We start from the raw sequence: 19,947 nt of genomic DNA on the forward strand, positions 1-19,947 counted from the left end.
AACAGCGTATGAATGACTGCATTTGTACACCAGTTAACATAATTCCATTTAGCAGCTGGAATCAATGATGCAGGTTCGGGAGGGAAGGCTGGCTAAGTCGGGGTTGGAAGGATGGGTCGGGGATGACCTATGCCCACTCAGAGGCCAACTAAGCCCCTTAAGTGGCTGCAATTCTGACGGAGACTGTGTGCTGGGATTTGAGTGGGGGGGAGGAGGGCTCTAGGTGTGACCATATGCCACATGGGGAGGCCACACGGTAAAATCCATTAGCCTCAATTCAGGCTCAGGGGAGGAGAGATGCCCTCCTGATAAAGTCGCCTTGTGGTCCATGGAGGGCTCCTCCGTGACAAAGGAGGCTCCTGTTAAAAGAGGCTCCCTGCCCTCACCAACAACCACCCACCCCATCCATCCCTGGGTCCTTCCTGAGCAGCCTTAGCCTACTTGCCTCAATTCCAGTGCCTTCTCCATCGTGGTTGCCACTCCTGGCCTCCTGCCCTCCCAGCAGTGGCCACTGATTCCGGGGGCACTGGTGGGACTGAATTACAGCTGGCCCTCTGATTGCCTGGCAGCCCTCGGAGAATGGGATCTTCCCTTTTAAAGATGTGGGAACTCGGCGGCAGGCAGCTAATCGCCTGATTAACATGCAATTCCTGTCACACATTCTGAAAGTGCTCATGGGAGGGCTGACTTGGCTTTCTGGACATTCGATGGCCAGGAACTGGAGACAGTAAAGTCAGCCCTGCAATTGCGGAATTCTGTTTTTTTAAAGTGTAAAACTTGTTATTGAGCGAATTGCAGAGTGGCTGAGGTGTCCTTGGAGCATAAGCTGAAACCATTTTATCATTCAATCGCTCCTGTCTTCCACCCTATCACAGACATTCTTTTGTCTTTCTCCCACCCAGTTCTTGTGCAAAACCTATAACATCTTTACTTTTTCCCAGTTCTGATGGAGTTGCCTTGACCTGAAGCGTTAATTTTGTTCCCTGCACAAACCTGCTAAACCCGCTGAGTGCATCCAGCATTTTCTACTTTTAGCTCAGATTTCCAGAATCCGCTTTTCGATTAGCCCTTTCTACGTCCATTTTCTGACCAGAAACGATGACCAATTTCTCCTCCAACCCTCAACTAGTTTTCTCTTCAAGTCACACGCAGCATTTTGAGATGGAGAAATTGCAATTGGGTTTCGCGCTCCAGCGAGCGTGGCAACATTGTGGGAGTACCATGGACATAGAATTGTAGCTATTCATGGACAAAGTACATCGCAGGATCTCTCAGGATCAGCGTTAAATGCAGCCTTTCCCAATGTCGGTCACATCCTGAGCGCATCTAAAATTGAACAAACTAGCAATACTTCAACTTTCTTTGAGACGATGGATCCTTATCAACAGTGTTTTTAAATGCGGTCTGGGACCATTTTGAGGTCCCGCCCCTGATGGTCCGTCCTCCTGTGCAATCTGCCCACAGGTTGCTACTCAACAGGAGCCACATTCAATTAATGGATGATGAGTGGGTGGGCTGCGAAGCTGGGAGGGACAATTGGAGCACCCAAGTGGGGATGGCCTGCAGCTCCCCCCGGGAGAGGTGGGTGCTGCTGATGTAGGAGGAAGACCATGAGGGTGCCTCAAATGTGCCCTCGGCTGCCAGACCATCATTGTGAAGGGTGAATCACTCCACAGGATGGCCTGCGAATGGAGCTGTGACACTCTGATCTCACGGCACCAGGGCAGGGGGATTTAAAGGAGGTATCGAGCACCCCCACACCATGGCCAGCAGGCTGCCTCCGGTCTCCTGCTGGGCCTCAGCCTCTTGGGGATTCGTTACAGAAGACCCCGGTTGTGTCACCACTTTGTGCTTTAAGTAATTGATCCTAATTGGCTATCCACCACTGCCGGTTCAATTTAACCCTGCCTTCGGCAAGATCGCTTGGAGGTAGGAATGCGACGGGTGTGTCGACTGACATGCAACGTTCAGTAACACCCCCTCCTCCCCCTCCAAGATCACCTCCACATGGCTGATAATATTCTAAATGTTCTAGCGGCTCTCAGATTACCTTGTTGAAATTCCTGCCATGGTTTCTGAGCTAACCTTGGTGTTTGAAGTATTATACCAGATCAGATAGTATATTATGGTACAAGTACATGTAGATTGGTTAGCTCAGTTGGCTGGACTGCCGATTTGTGATGTAGTCCAGCGAACAGCATGGGTCCATTTCCCGTACCGGCTGAGGTTATTCATGAAGGCCCTGTCTTTTTAACCTTGACCCCTGCCTGAGGTGTGGTGGCCCTCAGGTTAAATCACCACCAGTCAGCTCTCTCTCCGAAATGGAGAGCAGCCTACGGCTCTCAGGGCTATGGCAGTTTTAATTTCATATAGATATTCTAAATAGAATTTTACATCAAGCTCCATTTTTATAAAAAAGCTATTTTCTCTCCAATCCATGTGCAAATACAAAGCAGCCCTGTGCTTCAGAAGGAAAGGTCAATTTGAACCATTGATTGCTCAAAAAAATGAGAAACTGCTGAGTGACAATGCCAGCCGTTAAACATCTCTTCTATATTAAGCCTCAGCTGCATATTCCGATGGAAATTAGTTCCACTGCGGGTCATATTTTGTCATATTCTAACATTAAGTGATTTGTGAGGAGATTGACCTTAATAACAGTGTCTAACCTGTAGGATTAATTTAAGAGCTGCATTTCCCCATGGCTGTTCTGCCACAATAGTTAGGAGTGACCGGAATATGTAATGTTTGCTGATCCTCTGATCAAAATCAATTCTGTTCGTTAAGATATTAGAATCGAGTCAGGGAAGTGGAGGGGTCTGGTGCGGGGGGGGGAGGAGCACCGGGTATCGCTGTATGCAGACGACCTGCTGTTATATGTGGCGGACCCAGAGGGGGGAATGCCGGGGGTGATGGAACTGTTAGCGGAATTTGGGGGCTTCTCGGGCTATAAGCTGAACTTAGGAAAGAGCGAGGTATTTGTAGTGCACCCGGGAGATCAGGAGGAGGGAATTGGGAGGCTCCCCTTCAGGAGGGCAGTGAAGAGTTTCAGGTACCTGGGGGTGCAGGTGGCCAGGAGTTGGGGGGCTCTTCATAAGCTTAACTTCACCAGACTAGTGGAACAGATGGAGGAGGAATTTAAAAGGTGGGACATGGTGCCGCTATCGCTGGCGGGCAGAGTGCAATCCGTCAAAATGACGGTTCTCCCGAGGTTCTTGTTCCTCTTCCAGTGCTTGCCCATCTTTATCCCTAGGGCCTTTTTTAAAAGAGTGACCAGCAGCATCATGGGATTTGTTTGGGCGCATGGCACCCCAAGGGTGAAGAGGGTCTTCTTGGAGCGGAGTAGGGATGGGGGGGGGCTGGCGTTGCCCAACCTCTCGGGGTATTACTGGGCGGCCAACGTGTCGATGGTGCGTAAGTGGGTGATGGAGGGGGAGGGGGCAGCATGGAAACGGATGGAGAGAGCGTCCTGTGGGGATACAAGCCTGGGGGCCCTGGTAACGGCGCCGTGGCCGCTCCCTCCCACGAGGTATACCACGAGTCCGGTGGTGGCGGCTACCCTCAAGATTTGGGGGCAGTGGAGGCGACATAGGGGAGAAGTGGGGGGCTCGATGGAGGCTCCGTTAAGGGGGAACCATAGGTTCGTCCCGGGGAACATGGATGGGGGATTTCGGGGATGGTATAGAGCGGGCATTAGACAGCTGAAGGACCTGTTTATCGACGGAAGGTTTGCGAGCCTGGGGGAGTTGGAAGAGAAATTTGGGCTCCCGCCGGGAAACATGTTTAGATATCTGCAGGTAAAGGCATTTGCTAGACGGCAGGTGGAGGGATTCCCTGCGCTCCCCGCGAAGGGGGTGAGTGACAGGGTGCTCTCGGGGGTCTGGGTCGGGGAGGGGAAGATATCCGATATCTACAAGCTTATGCAGGAGAAGGAAGAGGCGTCAGTAGAGGAGCTGAAAACGAAGTGGGAGGGGGAACTGGGGGAACAGATCGAAGACGGGACATGGGCTGATGCCCTGGAGAGGGTAAATTCTTCCTCCTCGTGTGCGCGGCTTAACCTCATCCAATTCAAGGTGCTGCATAGGGCCCACATGACTGGGACGAGGATGAATAGGTTCTTTGGGGGTGAAGATAGGTGTGCCAGGTGCTCGGGGAGTCCAGCGAACCATGCCCATATGTTCTGGGCATGCCCGGCATTGGAGGAGTTCTGGAAGGGGGTGGCGAGGACGGTGTCAAGGGTGGTGGGATCCAGGGTCAAGCCAGGATGGGGACTCGCGATCTTTGGGGTTGGGGTAGAGCCGGGAGTGCAGGAGGCGAAAGAGGCCGGTGTGCTGGCCTTTGCGTCCCTAGTAGCCCGGCGAAGGATTTTGCTACAGTGGAAGGACGCGAGGCCCCCAAGCGTGGAGACCTGGATCAATGACATGGCGGGCTTTATTAAGCTTGAGAAGGTTAAATTCGCCCTGAGAGGATCGGTGCAAGGGTTCTTTAAACGGTGGCAACCTTTCCTCGACTTTCTGGCTCAACGATAGGGTACTGGGACAGTAGCAGCAGCAACCCGGGGGGGGGGGGGGGGGGGGGGGGGGGGTGGGTGGGGGGTGGGTGGGGGGGGGGGGCGTTGATTATGTTAGCTTATTTTATTTAAATTTGATTTATCTAATTTTAATTTATGGTTAAGTTCTCTTGTTTGGGGGGGGGGTGGGGGAATGTGATACATGTGAGGTTACGGTATGGGGGGAATTGTGGGTGTTATGGGGCTGTTAGTTGCATATTACTGCTTTTTGCTATACTTTTTGTTATATTTTCTGCAAAAAATTCCAATAAAAAAAATTAAAAAAAAAAAAAAAAAAGATATTAGAATCGAAACTTTCCTCAAATTTCCCCGGACACAGGAACCTTTATTTCCAGAATTGATTTTTTTCCCCCTGATATTTATACATAACGCCAATGCACTCATTTACAATTTATAGAACACATAAACACACGTGTAGATATGGACACACACACACACACACACACACATGTACACAATGTACAAATGCACACTAACTTAAGGGGGCTGGATTTTACAGGGCTCCACAGTCCATGTTCCCAATCCCGTCCCCCAAAGCTAAAAGATTTGATGGGGAGGTCGCTCACAACCCTGACAGTTGCCCCAAGGCAGTTTAATATTGGGAGCAGTGTTAATTACTTCTACCCCTATCTGGGGAGCAAGTCCTGCCTTAGAGAGCTCAGAGCTCAGAGTAGTGACTATTGCTGGTATGATAGGCAAGTGGATCACACCGAGAGGTCCAGGTTAAGGCCAGGATCGGGGAGTATGGGGGAATGTCTCAGTGAAGGTGGGCAGGGGGGGCAATCCTTATACCTTCTTCTGCTCCTGCTTTCCAGGATTTCAAGCGTGTGGGACTTCATGCTTCCTTCAGCCTTCCAGTTCCCCTCTGAATTCTTACTTTTGCAATCACAGCTGGGCATCAGCAAGTCGCCATGTCCTACAATCTGCCTTGTCATCTCCTGTTTCTTTCAAACACACGTCAATCCTTCACAGTTTCCTCAATAAAAACAGATCTACGCTTACACAAAAGTACACATGGAATAGTCAGCCTCTGTAGTACGCATTATTTGCAAGTGAAAATAATGATGATTATGGATGACTCTTCATAACTAATACTGTGGCCCTGCAACTCTAAGGCTCATTTATTCATTTAAGGGGCATTAGCATTCAATATGGTACGTAATTCCTGTTGTCTGAAACTGCCACCTAATGTTAAAAAGCAACAGGAAGCTGATAGATTAACCAATGTACAATTTATGTTTCAGAAAACTGGTTTTTGCTGTGTTGGATCATGCTGCCTTTAATGTACATTACGCCACCAAGGGGGACAATATTCACATTTACCTCTTTTAGTTTAACGCTGAATTACTATCCTCGGTCTAATGCAAAGATGACAAATTTTGATACACACAATTATTTAATTCCTTGTAATAGAAAACAATTAAGCAAAACGTCTTCAAGATGCCTTGATGCATGAGGATTGTGTGTGGAATATTTAGATGTTTAGTTTAATGCAGCAAGCTAATTTTCTATGTTAAGTTAATGATCTGTAAAACATATTTCCTGCTCTGCAGTAGGCACAAAGAGAGCACCAGCATTCCAATACAAGCGTTTGTGTAGAAATTGCCAGGCCGCCAAACCCAAGAATGTGTAGGGTTTATTTCCCTGTCGGAACCAGCAGCCCCACCCCACTGCGGCCAGTCCTATCACTGTCATGCTGCACCACACACACACACACATACGCAACGATGGAGACGATGAGATTGTTCCTAACCAGTTATTTAAAAAGCAGCGGCACACGCAAAAAACAAAATGATCACAAGGGAGACCAGCACTTTCTGAAATCATCTTGGCCTGTCCATTTAAATAAATACATATTAGCGCCACAATAATAAAATCTGCTTTGCTGTACTTGTGAGAAGTTGTTGATAAGTCGACCACTTGGAAGCTCTGGACCGTGGGATTTGAATATTTTCAGACCAGAGGAAATGGCGCTGGAGAGGTTTTGTTACCAGTTCAGAACCCCGAGCACCTATCCTTTCTTTATTATTTTGGGAAAGTTTCTGCTTATTATAGTGAAGGAAATGGGACAGGTTTCTATTTCCAATTATCACTCACCACTAAAACATAACCCAGTCACAGATATACCCCAGGTTGATAGAGAGCAACGTTCCTTTTATTCTGGTTCAACACCGTGCCTCAGTCTCAACCTCAAGAGCAGCACCTTCGAGCAGGTTGTCCATTTTATCCATGAGCCTTCCAGGATTGTACCTGACTGCGACTGACTATTTACTACCCATTACCTACAGTTTTGTGAGGCCATATCAATCAGCAACTGGAGCTGTGTTCACGAGGCACTGGATTCAGACTTCCGACATGACGGTGGCACAGTGGTTAGCACTGCTGCCTCACAGCGCCAGTGACCCGGGTTCAATTCCGACCTTGGGTGACACAAGTGGAGTTTGCATCCTCTTCCCGTGTCTGCGTGGGTTTCCTCCGGGTGCTCCGGTTTCCTCCCACAGTCCAAAGATGTGCAGGTTAGGTGGATTGGCCATGATAAAATGCCCCATTGTATCTAAAGGGATGGGTGGGGTTATGGGGATAGGGCGGGGTGTGGTAGGATAGGGTGCTCCTTCGTAGTTCAGTGCAGACTTGATGGGTCTAATGGCCTCCTCTGTACTGTAGGGATTCTATTCTATTTTATGCAATTACTTTGCCTAGAATCCTATTAGGCTGAGGAGACTTGTGTCTCATTAAGCAGCCCCGTGCCTTCAGGACAGAAGGCCATTGTTCAGCTGTACCACCCAGTGTCTCACCATATCTCATATCAGAAAGAAATATAACCTGGAAGAACTATGCTAAATTGGACCTCTGAGTAAACAGCTTTTTTTACTTCAGGTTATGTGACTAAAAGGAACAAATCTTAACTCAAGATCACACAACCAAAATACTCCACATATATACCGTGAGGAAAATTTTTATGACCCAGAGATGGTGATATTCTGGAATGCACAGGCTGAAAGATGGTGGAGGCAGAAATCCACAACATATTCAAAAAATACATTGATATGCACTAGATGTGCTGTAATTTACAGGTTTTCAGACTAAGTGCACGATCTACTGACCGTGTCGCGCCGGAATCGGAGCGGGAAGCTGTGGTAGATCCCGGAAGAGTCCTCCCCTTCCCGGATTTCCACCCATCGTGGTGTGGGCGGGACCCAGTCTCTCACAGTTTAATGAGTTTAAAAACTCACTTAGTCATGCTCGTGCCGGAGTGAATGGCCACCCGGAATCTATTGTTCTCGCAAATGGGAACCAGGTGGAACGGTTCCAGGTGGGGGTGGTCTCCTCAGTGATCGGAGGCCCCCAGGTGATCGGCCTCCAGGCAGGGTTGTACCCTGGCACTATCTTGGCACTGCCATCCAGGGTGCCCAGGTGGCATTGCCAGGGTGCCAGGCTGGCATTTTTCCCATGCTAGGATCGGGCACGGGGGTACCCTGCCTATGTGAGGTGGGGTACTAAGGGGCCCCTTATAGGTGGGTCAAAGGGGTCTGGGGTTGCGATGGGAGTCGAGTGATTGGGACGCCATTTTAAAATGGAGTCCAAGTCTCTTCCTGTACACCGGAGCTCCTCAGTGCAGGAAATGATGCTGCTTGCGGCCTCGGGGAGTGGGGGTGTTCCCACTGGGGCACTAAAATATAAACAAAATGCCGTTAGATAGCTGAGAATGATGCCGCTAATCATGCCCTAAGAGTTGAAAAGTGGGACTCAGCTACATTCTTCATTTGTGACCAGTGCAGACATGACGGATCAAATACCCTCCTTCTGTGCCGTGCATTTTGTACATTTTTAAATTCACATTTTGTGCATTTTTAAATTCACAATTAGTTACAACTAAATGCAAATTCTGGAAATGATATGCTCCATATAAAGCATATTAGTTTGTGGCTTCTGTGTAAGTCAACATTGAAGCTCTTGTTCCTGATCTATAATATGTTCATTGAAGAAATAATTTGGTCTTCAAGGAATATCTCTCTACTAAGTAACATTTTTCCATATGTATCGGAGGCAAATTCTAAGCTGCCGAAAGCATGCAGTTGAGGATCCAGAGAATCACGACCATAATATTCATTACATCAAAGGACTTAGGCCGCGATTCAGTGTCCTCGTCGCGCGCCCACCTTGCTGTCGGGACAAAGCCATTGAATCTCGTGAGCGGCCTCTCGCGAGATTAGCGATGCTCAAAATGTCTCTCGAGATTCAACGGAATTTCGCAAGACGTTGCGATCTGGATTTCGCCCTCACTGAGATCCGCATATTTAACAGCTCATTTTAATATACATTCGCCACCTCGGCAGAACCAGGCTGGCACCCAGTCAGCACTGCCAGGCTGGCACTGCCATGGTACACAGGTAGCACAAGCAGTGCCAGGGACCACCCTGACCAAAGGGCATTCTGCGGGGGGCTTCTGATCCCCTTGGAGACCCCCACGAGTGCCGTTCCATATGGTTCCGGTTTGTGGGGACCAGTACCAAATGGCGCTCGCCTGAGCATTTGCCGAGGCAAAGGGATTGAATCCCAAAGCCTCAGGTACCTCGGGAATCTGCACATTAGAGTAAGGCTTACTGCCTCGCTCTAATATGCAGATTTTCCATAAACTTATCCTGCTATTTTGGGCAGGATTTCCCCTTGCAACATTTCGTGGGCCTGCATTGAATCTCGCGAGGCGTTGCCAGCCGGGTGGACCCCGGGAGCAGGGTCTCCTGGCTTTCCCTGGCCACACTGCGCCACGGCGAGCTGCCTTTCTGGTGCAGTGTGGCCGGAAGATCACGCTCAAAGACTATTTATCTAAATGGGGGAAGGCTTCGGAAATCAAAAGCACAAAGGGCCTTAGAAGTCATAGTTCAGGATTCTTTTAAGGTTAACGTGCAGGTTCAATGGGCAGTTAGGAAGACAAGTGCAATGTTAGCATTCATGTCAAGAGGGTTAGAATACAAGAGCTGGGATGTACTTCTGAGGTTGCATAAGGCTCTGGTCAGACCCCATTTGGAATATTGTGAGCAGTTTTGGGACCCGTATCTAAGGAAGGATGTGCTGGCCTTGGAAAGGATCCAGAGGAGGTTCACAAGAATGATCTCTGGAATGAAGAGCTTGTCGTATGAGGAACGGTTGAGGACTCTGGGTCTGTACTCGTTGGAGTTTAGAAGGATGAGGGTGGATCTTATTGGAACTTACAGGATACTGAGAGGCCTGGATAGAGTGGACGTGGAAAGGATGTTTCCACTAGTAGGAGAAACTAGAAACCGAGGGCACAGCCTCAGACTAAAGGGACGATCCTTTAAAACGGACAGGAGGAGGAATTTCTTCAGCCAGAGGGTGGTGAATCTGTGGAACTCTTTGCTGCAGAAGGCTGTGGAGGCCAAATCACGGGGTGTCTTTAGGATGTATACAGATAGATTGAGGATTAATAAGGGAATCAGGGGTTATGGGATGAAGGCTGGAGAATGGTGATGAGGAACATATCATCCACGATTGAATGGCGGAGCAGACGCGATGGGCTGAGTGGCCTAATTCTGCTCCTATGCCTTATGGTCTTATGGACAATAAGAAGTCTTACAACACCAGATTAAAGTCCAACAGGTTTGTTTCAAACACGAGCTTTCGGAGCACTGCTCCTTCCTCAGGTGAATGGAGAGGTATGTTTCTCCTACTAGTGGAAACATCTCCATTCACCTGAGGAAGGAGCTGCGCTCCGAAAGCTCGTGTTTGAAACAAACCTGTTGGACTTTAACCTGGTGTTGTAAGACATCTTACTGTGCTCACCCCAGTCTAACGCCAGCATCTCCACATTATGGTCTTATGGACTTATGGGGTGGTGAATCAGGCTTGCAGCCCATTAATCAAATTGAAACGGTTGCAAATCACCAATGTGCATGCTCCTGCCAGCGCGGTGCTGAGGCCGTCGGCCAACGGGTACCAAATCTATTTTTAGGGGTACACTTCATTCTCCGCCCAATCAGGAATCCTGATCACAGCTCCAGGCAATGGAGAATCCATCCCAAAAAGTGTAGACATTGGTTGTGTCATCATGCTCAGCTCTCTCCGCCCCTTTGTTCAGTTTTCAGGTTTGCAGCATTTATCTTTAAATAAAAGGCCTAAAAAATGGCATAGGAGCAAGCATATAGTATGATGCTGCTGATTCTATTATACTGGTAATTCCCTTAACACCTATCCAGCCCCACCCACATCATATACATACAGTCACATATATACATACACGCATACACATGTACACACACATACATATACACACATACATACACACGCACACCCACACACATATACATGTGCATACACACACATACATACACACACACATATATACACACGTACACACACATATATATACACGTACACACACAAACATACATATGTACACACAGAAACAAACAGAGACATACACACACAAACAAACACAGACACACACACACAAACACAAAGAGACACACACACACACACACAGGAAATGCTAATCTTGCTGCCAAAGACAGTCACCTCTAACATGGAAGCACCTGTTTCAAATTTGACAATATCTGGAAAGCCTCACGTTCGTTGAGAATTCACATAACAGTTCATGTTACAACTATCTGCAAGCGTTTAAATTCTTAATTGTTCAGTCAATCCCTTTCCTTTGCTACTTTTGGTTCTTGATCAATAAAAGGCTTGTTTAATTCCAATAAAGACAGGTACACAAACTCGCTGTGCTCCTATAATTCCGTCTTTGGGTCATCTGTTGCTTTTTGCTTTTGAGCCCAGTGAACATAAAGCCAAACTCTTCACTTGTTTCCCTGTTTGTGACTCATTCAAGGAACCCCTCTGCTCCCTCACCAAGAGGCCATTCCTATATGTGAACGCACACAGTGAGAATCCTTGAACTTTGAACAGTATGCTATACTGCCAGGACTGCAGCTGGGCATACCATGCAGTTTATAATAGATTGGAATGGAGATTCCTGCATAACTGGGTTAATGAAAGGAAGAATATGCATTTATGCAGCCCCCCTCTCTTGACCTCAGAATGTCCCTAAGCATTTTATGACTGATGAATTACTTTCAAAGTGTAATGACTGTTGTAATGTAGGAAATGTAGCAGCCAACTTGATAACAGCAAGCTCCCAAAAAGGGATCGGGATAAAAGCCCAAGTCATCCGTTTCTTTAGGTGTTGATTCAGAACAAAGAATGATTCCACACTGGAACAGGCCCTTCGGCCCTCCAAGCCTGCGCCGACCATGGTACCACCTGAACTAAAACCATCTGCACTTACGGAGTCCGTATCCTTCCATTCCCACCCTATTCACATCTTCACATATTTGTCTAGATGTCCCTTAAATGCCGCTATCGTACCTGCTCCCACCACCTCCCCAGGCAGCGCATTCCATATATTTACCACCTTCTGTGTAAAAAAATTTGCCTCGCACATCTGTTCTAAACTTTTCCCCGTGCACTTTAAATCTATGCCCCGAGTACTTGACTCTCCTACCCTAGGAAAGAGCATCTGACTATCCACTCTGTCTATGTCACTCATACTCTTGTAGATACTATCAGGTCGCCTCTCAACCTCCGTCGTTCCAGTGAGAATAGATCGAGTTTATCTTACCTCTCCTCATAGCTAATGCCGTCCATACCTGGCAAAATCCTACTGAACCGCTTCTGTACCCTCTCCAAAGCATCCACATCCTTCTGGTAGTGTGGCAACCAGAATTGTTTAAAAGAAAAATATTGTCTAAGACAAGAGGGAACTCTCCTGACCTCCTTTGAATAGTGTCCCGGGATCTTTTATATCCAGCAGAGGAATCAGGGGTGACGTTGCACTTGAAAGATGGCTCCGTAAACAGTGCAGCACTCCTTCTGTATTGCACGGAACCATTAGCATGGGTTATGTGCTCAAATTGTTTAATCTAACTCAAGGAAGGTAATCGATTCCAACTTCTGTGGCCCTTCAGCAGATTCAACAGAGCTGATCGGATGAAGGCAGATATAATAGATTAGGCCCATGCGCCCTTAAATTTGGAAGAATGAGAGGTGATCTCATTGAAACATAACACATTTTTAAGGGGCTTGGTGGGGTAAATGCTGGAAGGATGTTTCTGCTGTTTGGGATTCTAGAATTAGTCCTGAACATGGTATCAGAATAAGGGGTTTACCACCAAGGGTTGAGATGAGGAGAATCGTTTTCGCTGAAAGAGTCATGGATCTTTGAACTTCTCGACCCTAGAAGACTCCGGGTGTTCAGTCATAGAACAAGTCAGAGATTAGTGGATTTTCAGATGCTTAGCGGATGAAGCAATATGGGATAATGCAGGAAGGTAGAGTTGAGGCAGAAGATCTACGTGGACCATATTAAATGGTGGGGCAGGCTCTAAGGGCTGAATGACCTACTGCTGCACCTATTTCCTTACACTCTTTAGTTCTTCCCACCTCTCAGTGACTTCCTCTGAGGCCTCCTGGCGTACTGGGCAGAATTCCTGGAAGAGCTCACGGGCTCCCTCAGAAATGTCTCCATAACATTTGGGGTGGTCATTCCAAACATGGAAACTCGACGTCAAACATGGAAACAATCCCAATTGAACTAACTTCCATCCCATTTTCTGGCCTCTGATCTGGAGGTAGACTGGGAGTCCAGATTGTCACCCATTGGAATTCCAATTCACAAAAACATTTGATTCTCCTCAGTCAGCGCTCCCGCACATTATTTTTCATCAGATGTACAGGGCATCAATCAGGAGTCAGAACTATGGCTGAGGGGAAGAGATACGGTGGACAGGATAAAACCGTTTCCCCTGGTGGAGAATTCTAGAACCAGGGGACACAGATTCATGATAAGAGGCAGAAGGTGTAGAGGGGACATGAGGAAAATCCTTTTTACGCAGAGGGTAATGTGAGTCTGGAATTTGCTGCCTGAATTTGTGGCAGAGGCAGAGACTCTAAACTCTCATAAAATGTACCCGGATCTGCACCTTAAGTGCTGCAAGAGATCAGGCACAGGGAGATGAGATTAGAAAGGGTATCTGGGTATCCTCGGGCTGGCATGGACAAGATGGGCCGAATGGCCTCCTTCTGTGCTGTAACTTTTCTATCATCTTATGATTCTATTTCAGCTCTTCCCAGTCCAGGGTTACTGAAGTCAAATCTAACTGAGAACGTACAGATCAGGCATCCTACCCAGACATTCCTGCTCTGTATGACTCGATTATATCACTGAGTGCAGTGCAACACCAACATACCAGTGTGGCAACAATTAAAGTAACGAGCTACCACTGTTCAGTGTGAGGTTTAACCCTGATGTCCTCAACACACTCATTGTATGAGCGACTTGCGTGTTGGAGTTGCAGATTGATATGTTACAGTGACAGATGTTCCATTAATTCTGGGAACTCTTAGTGCGTGTCAGGTTAAACCAGTGCAAGCATGAAAAATGTGCCACTTTGCACTCTGAAAACAGAATGCAGCAGCGCTGGCATTTTTTGTTTCCAACACTATAACCAACCCCCTCCCCCGGTACGCTAACTCATTCATTGCCTCACCTGACTCCTTCGCAAGATTCCATTTGTCACTGCCAAGTCCAATCTGTTCCAGTTACGTTAGGCTGAAGGCTGGGAGGAGGAATCCTCTCCCCTGCGAAGTGCAGGCTAAACTAAAATAATCTAGCCTGTTTTATAATGCATCAAACCTCTCAGTTCCCATTGGGATTACAGCGGGCACAACGCCATGAATGTAATAAACCTCGCCAACCTATACACTATTGAGGGAAAAAAAAATCACTTTATTGTCTTGCTAGTCAATGGATCTTAACATTGCACAGGGAAGTAATCCTTCCTGATTTTCCTCTCGGAGAAAGCAATAAAAGCTGGAGTATTGGTCCGTGCTGGTCTTAGACACCGTAAAACGGTACTCCAGTTTGTACCAGTGCTCTTGTTTTCCAGGCTTACTCTTTTCCTTCTACATCAGGGGCCGTGCATACAGGAGAACCAGTTAGAAAGTTGGATCATTACTGAAAGCAAGCTCCCCCCCCCACCCCACTCTACCCCATCCCACAGGCCCACCCTCTCCCCCCCCCCCCCCCATTTTCATTCCATGTGCATTAATGAGTGAAATATTGGGGAATTAACATTAGTGTGCCCGGTGACCCAATCAGCCTAAATACAGGTAACGGGAAGGTCTGTCCCCCAGAAGCTAGATTGCTGGCTTTTGCACCGAGGATAACTTGCCTGCTCCATTCTGAAATAGTGCCCTAGGATTTTCCCCATCCATCTATGAGGAGGAAGCCTTGGAATAAGCATGCGGCAAATGTCACTGCTCAATTCATGTCACATCTAAAACCACACACAGAGAAAGGCAGACTGAACATTTCTGGTTACCAGTCGCGTCTATAATAACAGGTATTTCAGTTCAGCGAAATCATTGTGCCCGTTTGAACAGATGGTATTTAAGAGGGATTAATGTAGTGTTTTGGTGCAGCAAGGGATCATCAATCTCTCTATATATTACATATACATTGTTACAGATATATAAAGCCAGTTAGATGCCAGAACATCCAGTTGCGAGCTGTGACTGTGAAATTGATGCGTTTATTGCATTGCCACCAGAAGAAAGGACAATTATGGGCTGCCATCAAAGCAGACAAACCAACAACAACACTCAGATCAGAGCAAATGGAAAGTCTGCAGTCAACACAACACATTAAATTGCTAACCCTCTGAAAACAAGGCAGCACATTTGAATGGTGTCACAGTACATTGTTCAATTGTTCATATTAGTGTCCAATTCTGCATTATTTATTCTTGACTGCTTTTTTTTTAAAGGAATGTTCTTTTCACTTCACAGACTGGTTAATACCATGTTCAGCTTTATGCATCAGCCATTAGAAGTCTTCACTTGCAGCAGAAAAGACCCACAGAAGACTGAGTCGAATTTAGAGAAAATGGACAAAATGGAAATCGCGCAGAAGGAAAGCAGTTGTCAATTTAATCAAATTGTAAAATGTCAAATGGTCTGCACAAAGTAAGTCTCAATCATTTTCTTTAGAGTCGGCACTGACAAGGTAGCATTTGGTGCCCATCTCTAATGCCCTGTGCGTACCAAGGGTCAACCACCTCGTAGTGTACATATGAAGTCACATATGGATCACGCTGAGTAGGATTGTTGGGCTCCCCTCCTCTAACAATGATATTCAGTCTGTTGAGAACTATCTGGTAGCTTCTCCGGTCAAATTTAGTGCGCACCCATCAATGAGCTGATTTATTGAATTCAATTTCACAACCGGGTGTTGTGGGAATTAATGAAATGAAATGAAAATCGCTTTTTGTGACGAGTAGGCTTCAATGAAGTTACTGTGAAAAGACCCTAGTCGCCACATTCTGGCGCCTGTCCGGGGAGGCTGGTACGGGAATCACACGACACCGGCTTGTGCAACACGAATCGTGACCACTAAGCTATCGAATCCATAAAGAAGGATCAGAGAGGAAAATTGAAATACAGTGAAAAAAAACTTGGAAATTGAAATCAAATAATGCTGAACGTTTGGAGTATACTAAGCATGGCAACAGGGTTAAACCATTGGAATTACTCCAAATACAATGAGATGTATGAAGGGACTCATGTTGATGAGCATCAATAGTCTTCTAATTTTTAATCAAAATGTAATAATTAGTGAGAGTAAGGTGTTCCTGGCAGCAGTCACTTCAGTCTGAATATCAGTAATGACAAAGGTTAAATGTTTCACTGAGGGCCCCTTCCTTGACATACAATTCATAACTTAAATGTCTTCGGGAAAATAGATAAATGGAAACGTGATGAAAAGCATTACTTCTGATTGCTTTCCAGTGAAACGTGATGACTTGTACTTAAAATCATATTTTGTTGTTCTAAATGTTTTGAACATATATGGGCAGCACAGTAGCACAGTGGTTAGCACAGTTGCTTCACAGCTCCAGGGCCCCAGGTTTGATTTCCGGCTTGGGTTACTGTCTGTGCGGAGTCTACACGTTCTCCCCGTGTCTGCGTGGGTTTCCTCCGGGTGCTCCGGTTTCCTCCCACGGTCCAAAGACGTGCAGGTTGGGTGGATTGGTCATGCTAAATTGCCCTTAGTGTCCAACAAGGTGAGGTGGTGTTGCTGTGTTATGGGGATAGGATGGAGGCGCAGGCTTAAATAGAGTGCTCTTTCCAAGAGCCGGTGTAGACTCGATGGGCCGAATGGCCTCCTTCTGCACTGTAAATTCTATGATTCTATGGTACATGACTCCCTGAAAAGGTCACTCACTGCAGGTTGAGGAAAAGAGGAAATGATTAGCAGTATATTGGATTTTGCAAATCCGACAACAATCTTACGTAACTAACATATATTGAGACTGACCATCTGTCCAGTAACACTCTCACCTAACATGCTTTGTCCATCACATTTAAATTGAAATTTTTGCTAACTTCGATTCATTGATCCATGGAGGGGGAGATTGTGAGGGAGATTGAAGGGAGTGAAATGGGATTGCGGGGAAAGCAATTGTAGAGTGGGGAGAGAGAGATAGCAGAGTAGTCAAGAGATCGGATGGTGGGAAGAGAGATCGGATCGAAGAATGAGAAGTTGGATCATTGGAATAGAAATCAGATTGTGAAATGAGATATCAGAGAAAGCCAAAAAGAAACTCAACATCATCCAGGGTTCAGTTATCTGATGAAAATTCCCCACCTCTGGCCAGAGGGTATATTATCTACAGGATGCACTGCAAGTAACTATCCAAGCTTACTTCAACTGCACCACACAAGTGCTCAAGCAATGCGAGAGACGGCAGTAACACTGTCTTGAGAAGACTGTCATCGCCAATCTCCCTTCCAAGCTACACAACTTCCTGACTTAGGTACACATCACTGCAGTTATCACGTTGCCATATCTAGCACCATTGTGGAAGCGTCATCAGCACAAAAGTTGAAGAAGTTCAAGGAGACGGCCCACCATGACCTTCTTCAAAAGCGAGGGGTATTTAATGAATGCAGTGTTGCAATTTCCCAAGAACAATTTATTTACAAATGCTTCTTTCATCTGTGTATAAGCTTTTATTTTTGAACTTTTAGCATTGGTAGTGTAATTGACCTTCATGTTCCTGGCTTAGTTACAAGGACATAATTCCGCAGATTTCCTGCTCCTGATTGTTGCCTGGTGAGAACTTTTGAAAGCTGAATGCGTGGCAATGTACAGATGGCTCTGGAACTGGTCTCACGCTCCATGGGCTGGATTCTCTGATTTTGAGGCTATGTCCGGGGCATTGGTCTAGTCTTACGACCAAAAAGACGGCGCCACCCCCGCACCGATGCTCCGTCCGGTGGGAGGCTAGCACCCACGCCACACCCGGCTTTTACCTGCAGATACAGACGGAGAATTGCCGGGTCCATGATCGGCCATGTGCATGGCGGCGACCTGCAGCGGTCGCGCCGTTCCACATGGTGTTGGCCGCGCACCAACCTGGCCTGCTGATAGTGTCCCTCTGTAACCCCTCGCCACCCCCGGACCACCCCGCACTAGTCTCTGTCGAAGCCCGCCCATCCAGCGGAACAGCTCCCCCACCCCCGCCCACCCCCCGACTGTGGCGGCGCTGGACCCAGTCCACAGCCGCCATGCGAGATCTCCGAAAACTGTGGGCACACATGTTCCATGCCATCGGGAAGTCGGCCCAGCAGGGTTGGAACATCAGGGGAGGGCCTCAGGTGATATCCTGAGGCCGTGCCAATGGCGTGTGGTGTACTCAGCGATGACTCCATTTATGAGAGGGCGTAGCATCCGAAAACTGCGCCGCCCCCAATTTCACTGTCAAAACAGATTCTCCGGCCAATCGGCGAATGCGATTTCGCCGTCGGCAATCGGAGAATCCAGCCCCATGTCACCCAATGCCGGGTGAAATTTGTCATCCATCTCAGACCTGGGGAACATCCCCTTTGGAAAAGAAGCGAAGGCTTGCCATGTACCTCTGCCCAACCTCACTTCTTTAGGTGGGGAGAACACTAGGGAGAACAGACGGGCAATTCTTACTTTTAAAATAAACGGTCTGCAGCACAAAAAGCTGAAAACTTTGACTGGAGTGAAACATCAATGCCCTTCGACTGAACATTGACAGAAAATATGTTGAACTACCAGCAAAGAAAACAATTGTCAATGTGGGCAAAGTAGCTTGAAGTGCTCGCAGACTATCCAAATTACAAATGACGATAATGTAAATACCAGGATTAACAATCAGATATGTAACAGCATGAAGAAAGCACAACCATTCCTAGCCCAGCAAGGGTGCAGAAAGATATAATTTACTACTGATAGTATTTTTTGTTTGGTAAGAACAGCTGGAACACATCAGTGGAAGTAGATGCAGTCGTATTACCTCCCACTCCTGCTATTTTCTGAGAGTTGTGTAATAAATCACTCCAGCACGGCCATAAAACAAATAAATGTACCTATCAAAAATACCCCATAGTGCTGCTGACAAGTAATGAAGAACTGTTATGTACTCAATGACATGTAATTTTTTTTGTTATGGAATATTTGACAGAAAATTGTGGAAACATTATTATTACACATTTGTCTAAAGACAATCTATGATTTAACCAATGTAATCCTTGTAGCCTCGTTGGTTTCCTACAGTCGAGATGCTTTTTTACAGCAAAGAAGGAGAAAGAAAAATACATGCACATATACAGAATAAGCCTGAGCTGCAGAACAATGCTACATATGTGTACAAAGACGTCATTGGATACATCTCGGAAGCAATAGGTAGGCAAAGAGAAATGGAATAATATATAAAATAGGCAAAGGAAGGCAAAGTGGATGGGGAACTATAGGTGATACCTCTGCACATGTAAAGATTGGGGCTGGTTTAGCACAGGGCTAAAGAGCTGGCTATTAAAGCAGACCATGGCAGGCCAGCAGCACGGTTCAATTCCCGTACCAGCCTCCCAAACAGGCGCTGGAATGTGGCGACTAAGGGCTTTTCACAGTAACTTCATTTGAAGCCTACTTGTGACAATACGCGATTTTCATTTTTCATTTCATAAAAAGGAGCTTCCAATTGTACTGTTGTTACATTTCTTAGAAATATTTCAAAGCACTTTTTGAAAATTCATTTCCAGGATGTAGATGTTGCTGGCAAGATCAGTGGTCATTGTTCATCTCAAATTAACCTGATTTGTTATATGATTTGCTGTGTCACTTCAGATGACTGTTACGAGTCAAACACATTGGCATCAGACTGGAGTCACATATAGTCCAGGCCAGTGTGTCTTTCTCCCAAAGAATATATGCAAATGGTTGTCTTAATATAATAATAGAATATTTATTATATAACACAAGGCATAAATCATTC

The 19,947-nt window shown here is 46.6% G+C and overlaps 1 protein-coding gene across 9 annotated transcripts in view; it reads right to left on the reverse strand.

The window, feature by feature from the left end:
* The window catches only part of LOC119972279 (receptor-type tyrosine-protein phosphatase mu-like), a 985,231-nt gene that overhangs the window by 193,399 nt on the left and 771,885 nt on the right, over positions 1–19,947 (reverse strand). The gene's annotated exons all lie outside the window — the stretch shown is intronic.

This window comes from Scyliorhinus canicula, chromosome 10 (assembly GCF_902713615.1).
Source record: "Scyliorhinus canicula chromosome 10, sScyCan1.1, whole genome shotgun sequence".
NCBI classification, from domain to species: Eukaryota; Metazoa; Chordata; class Chondrichthyes; order Carcharhiniformes; family Scyliorhinidae; genus Scyliorhinus; species Scyliorhinus canicula.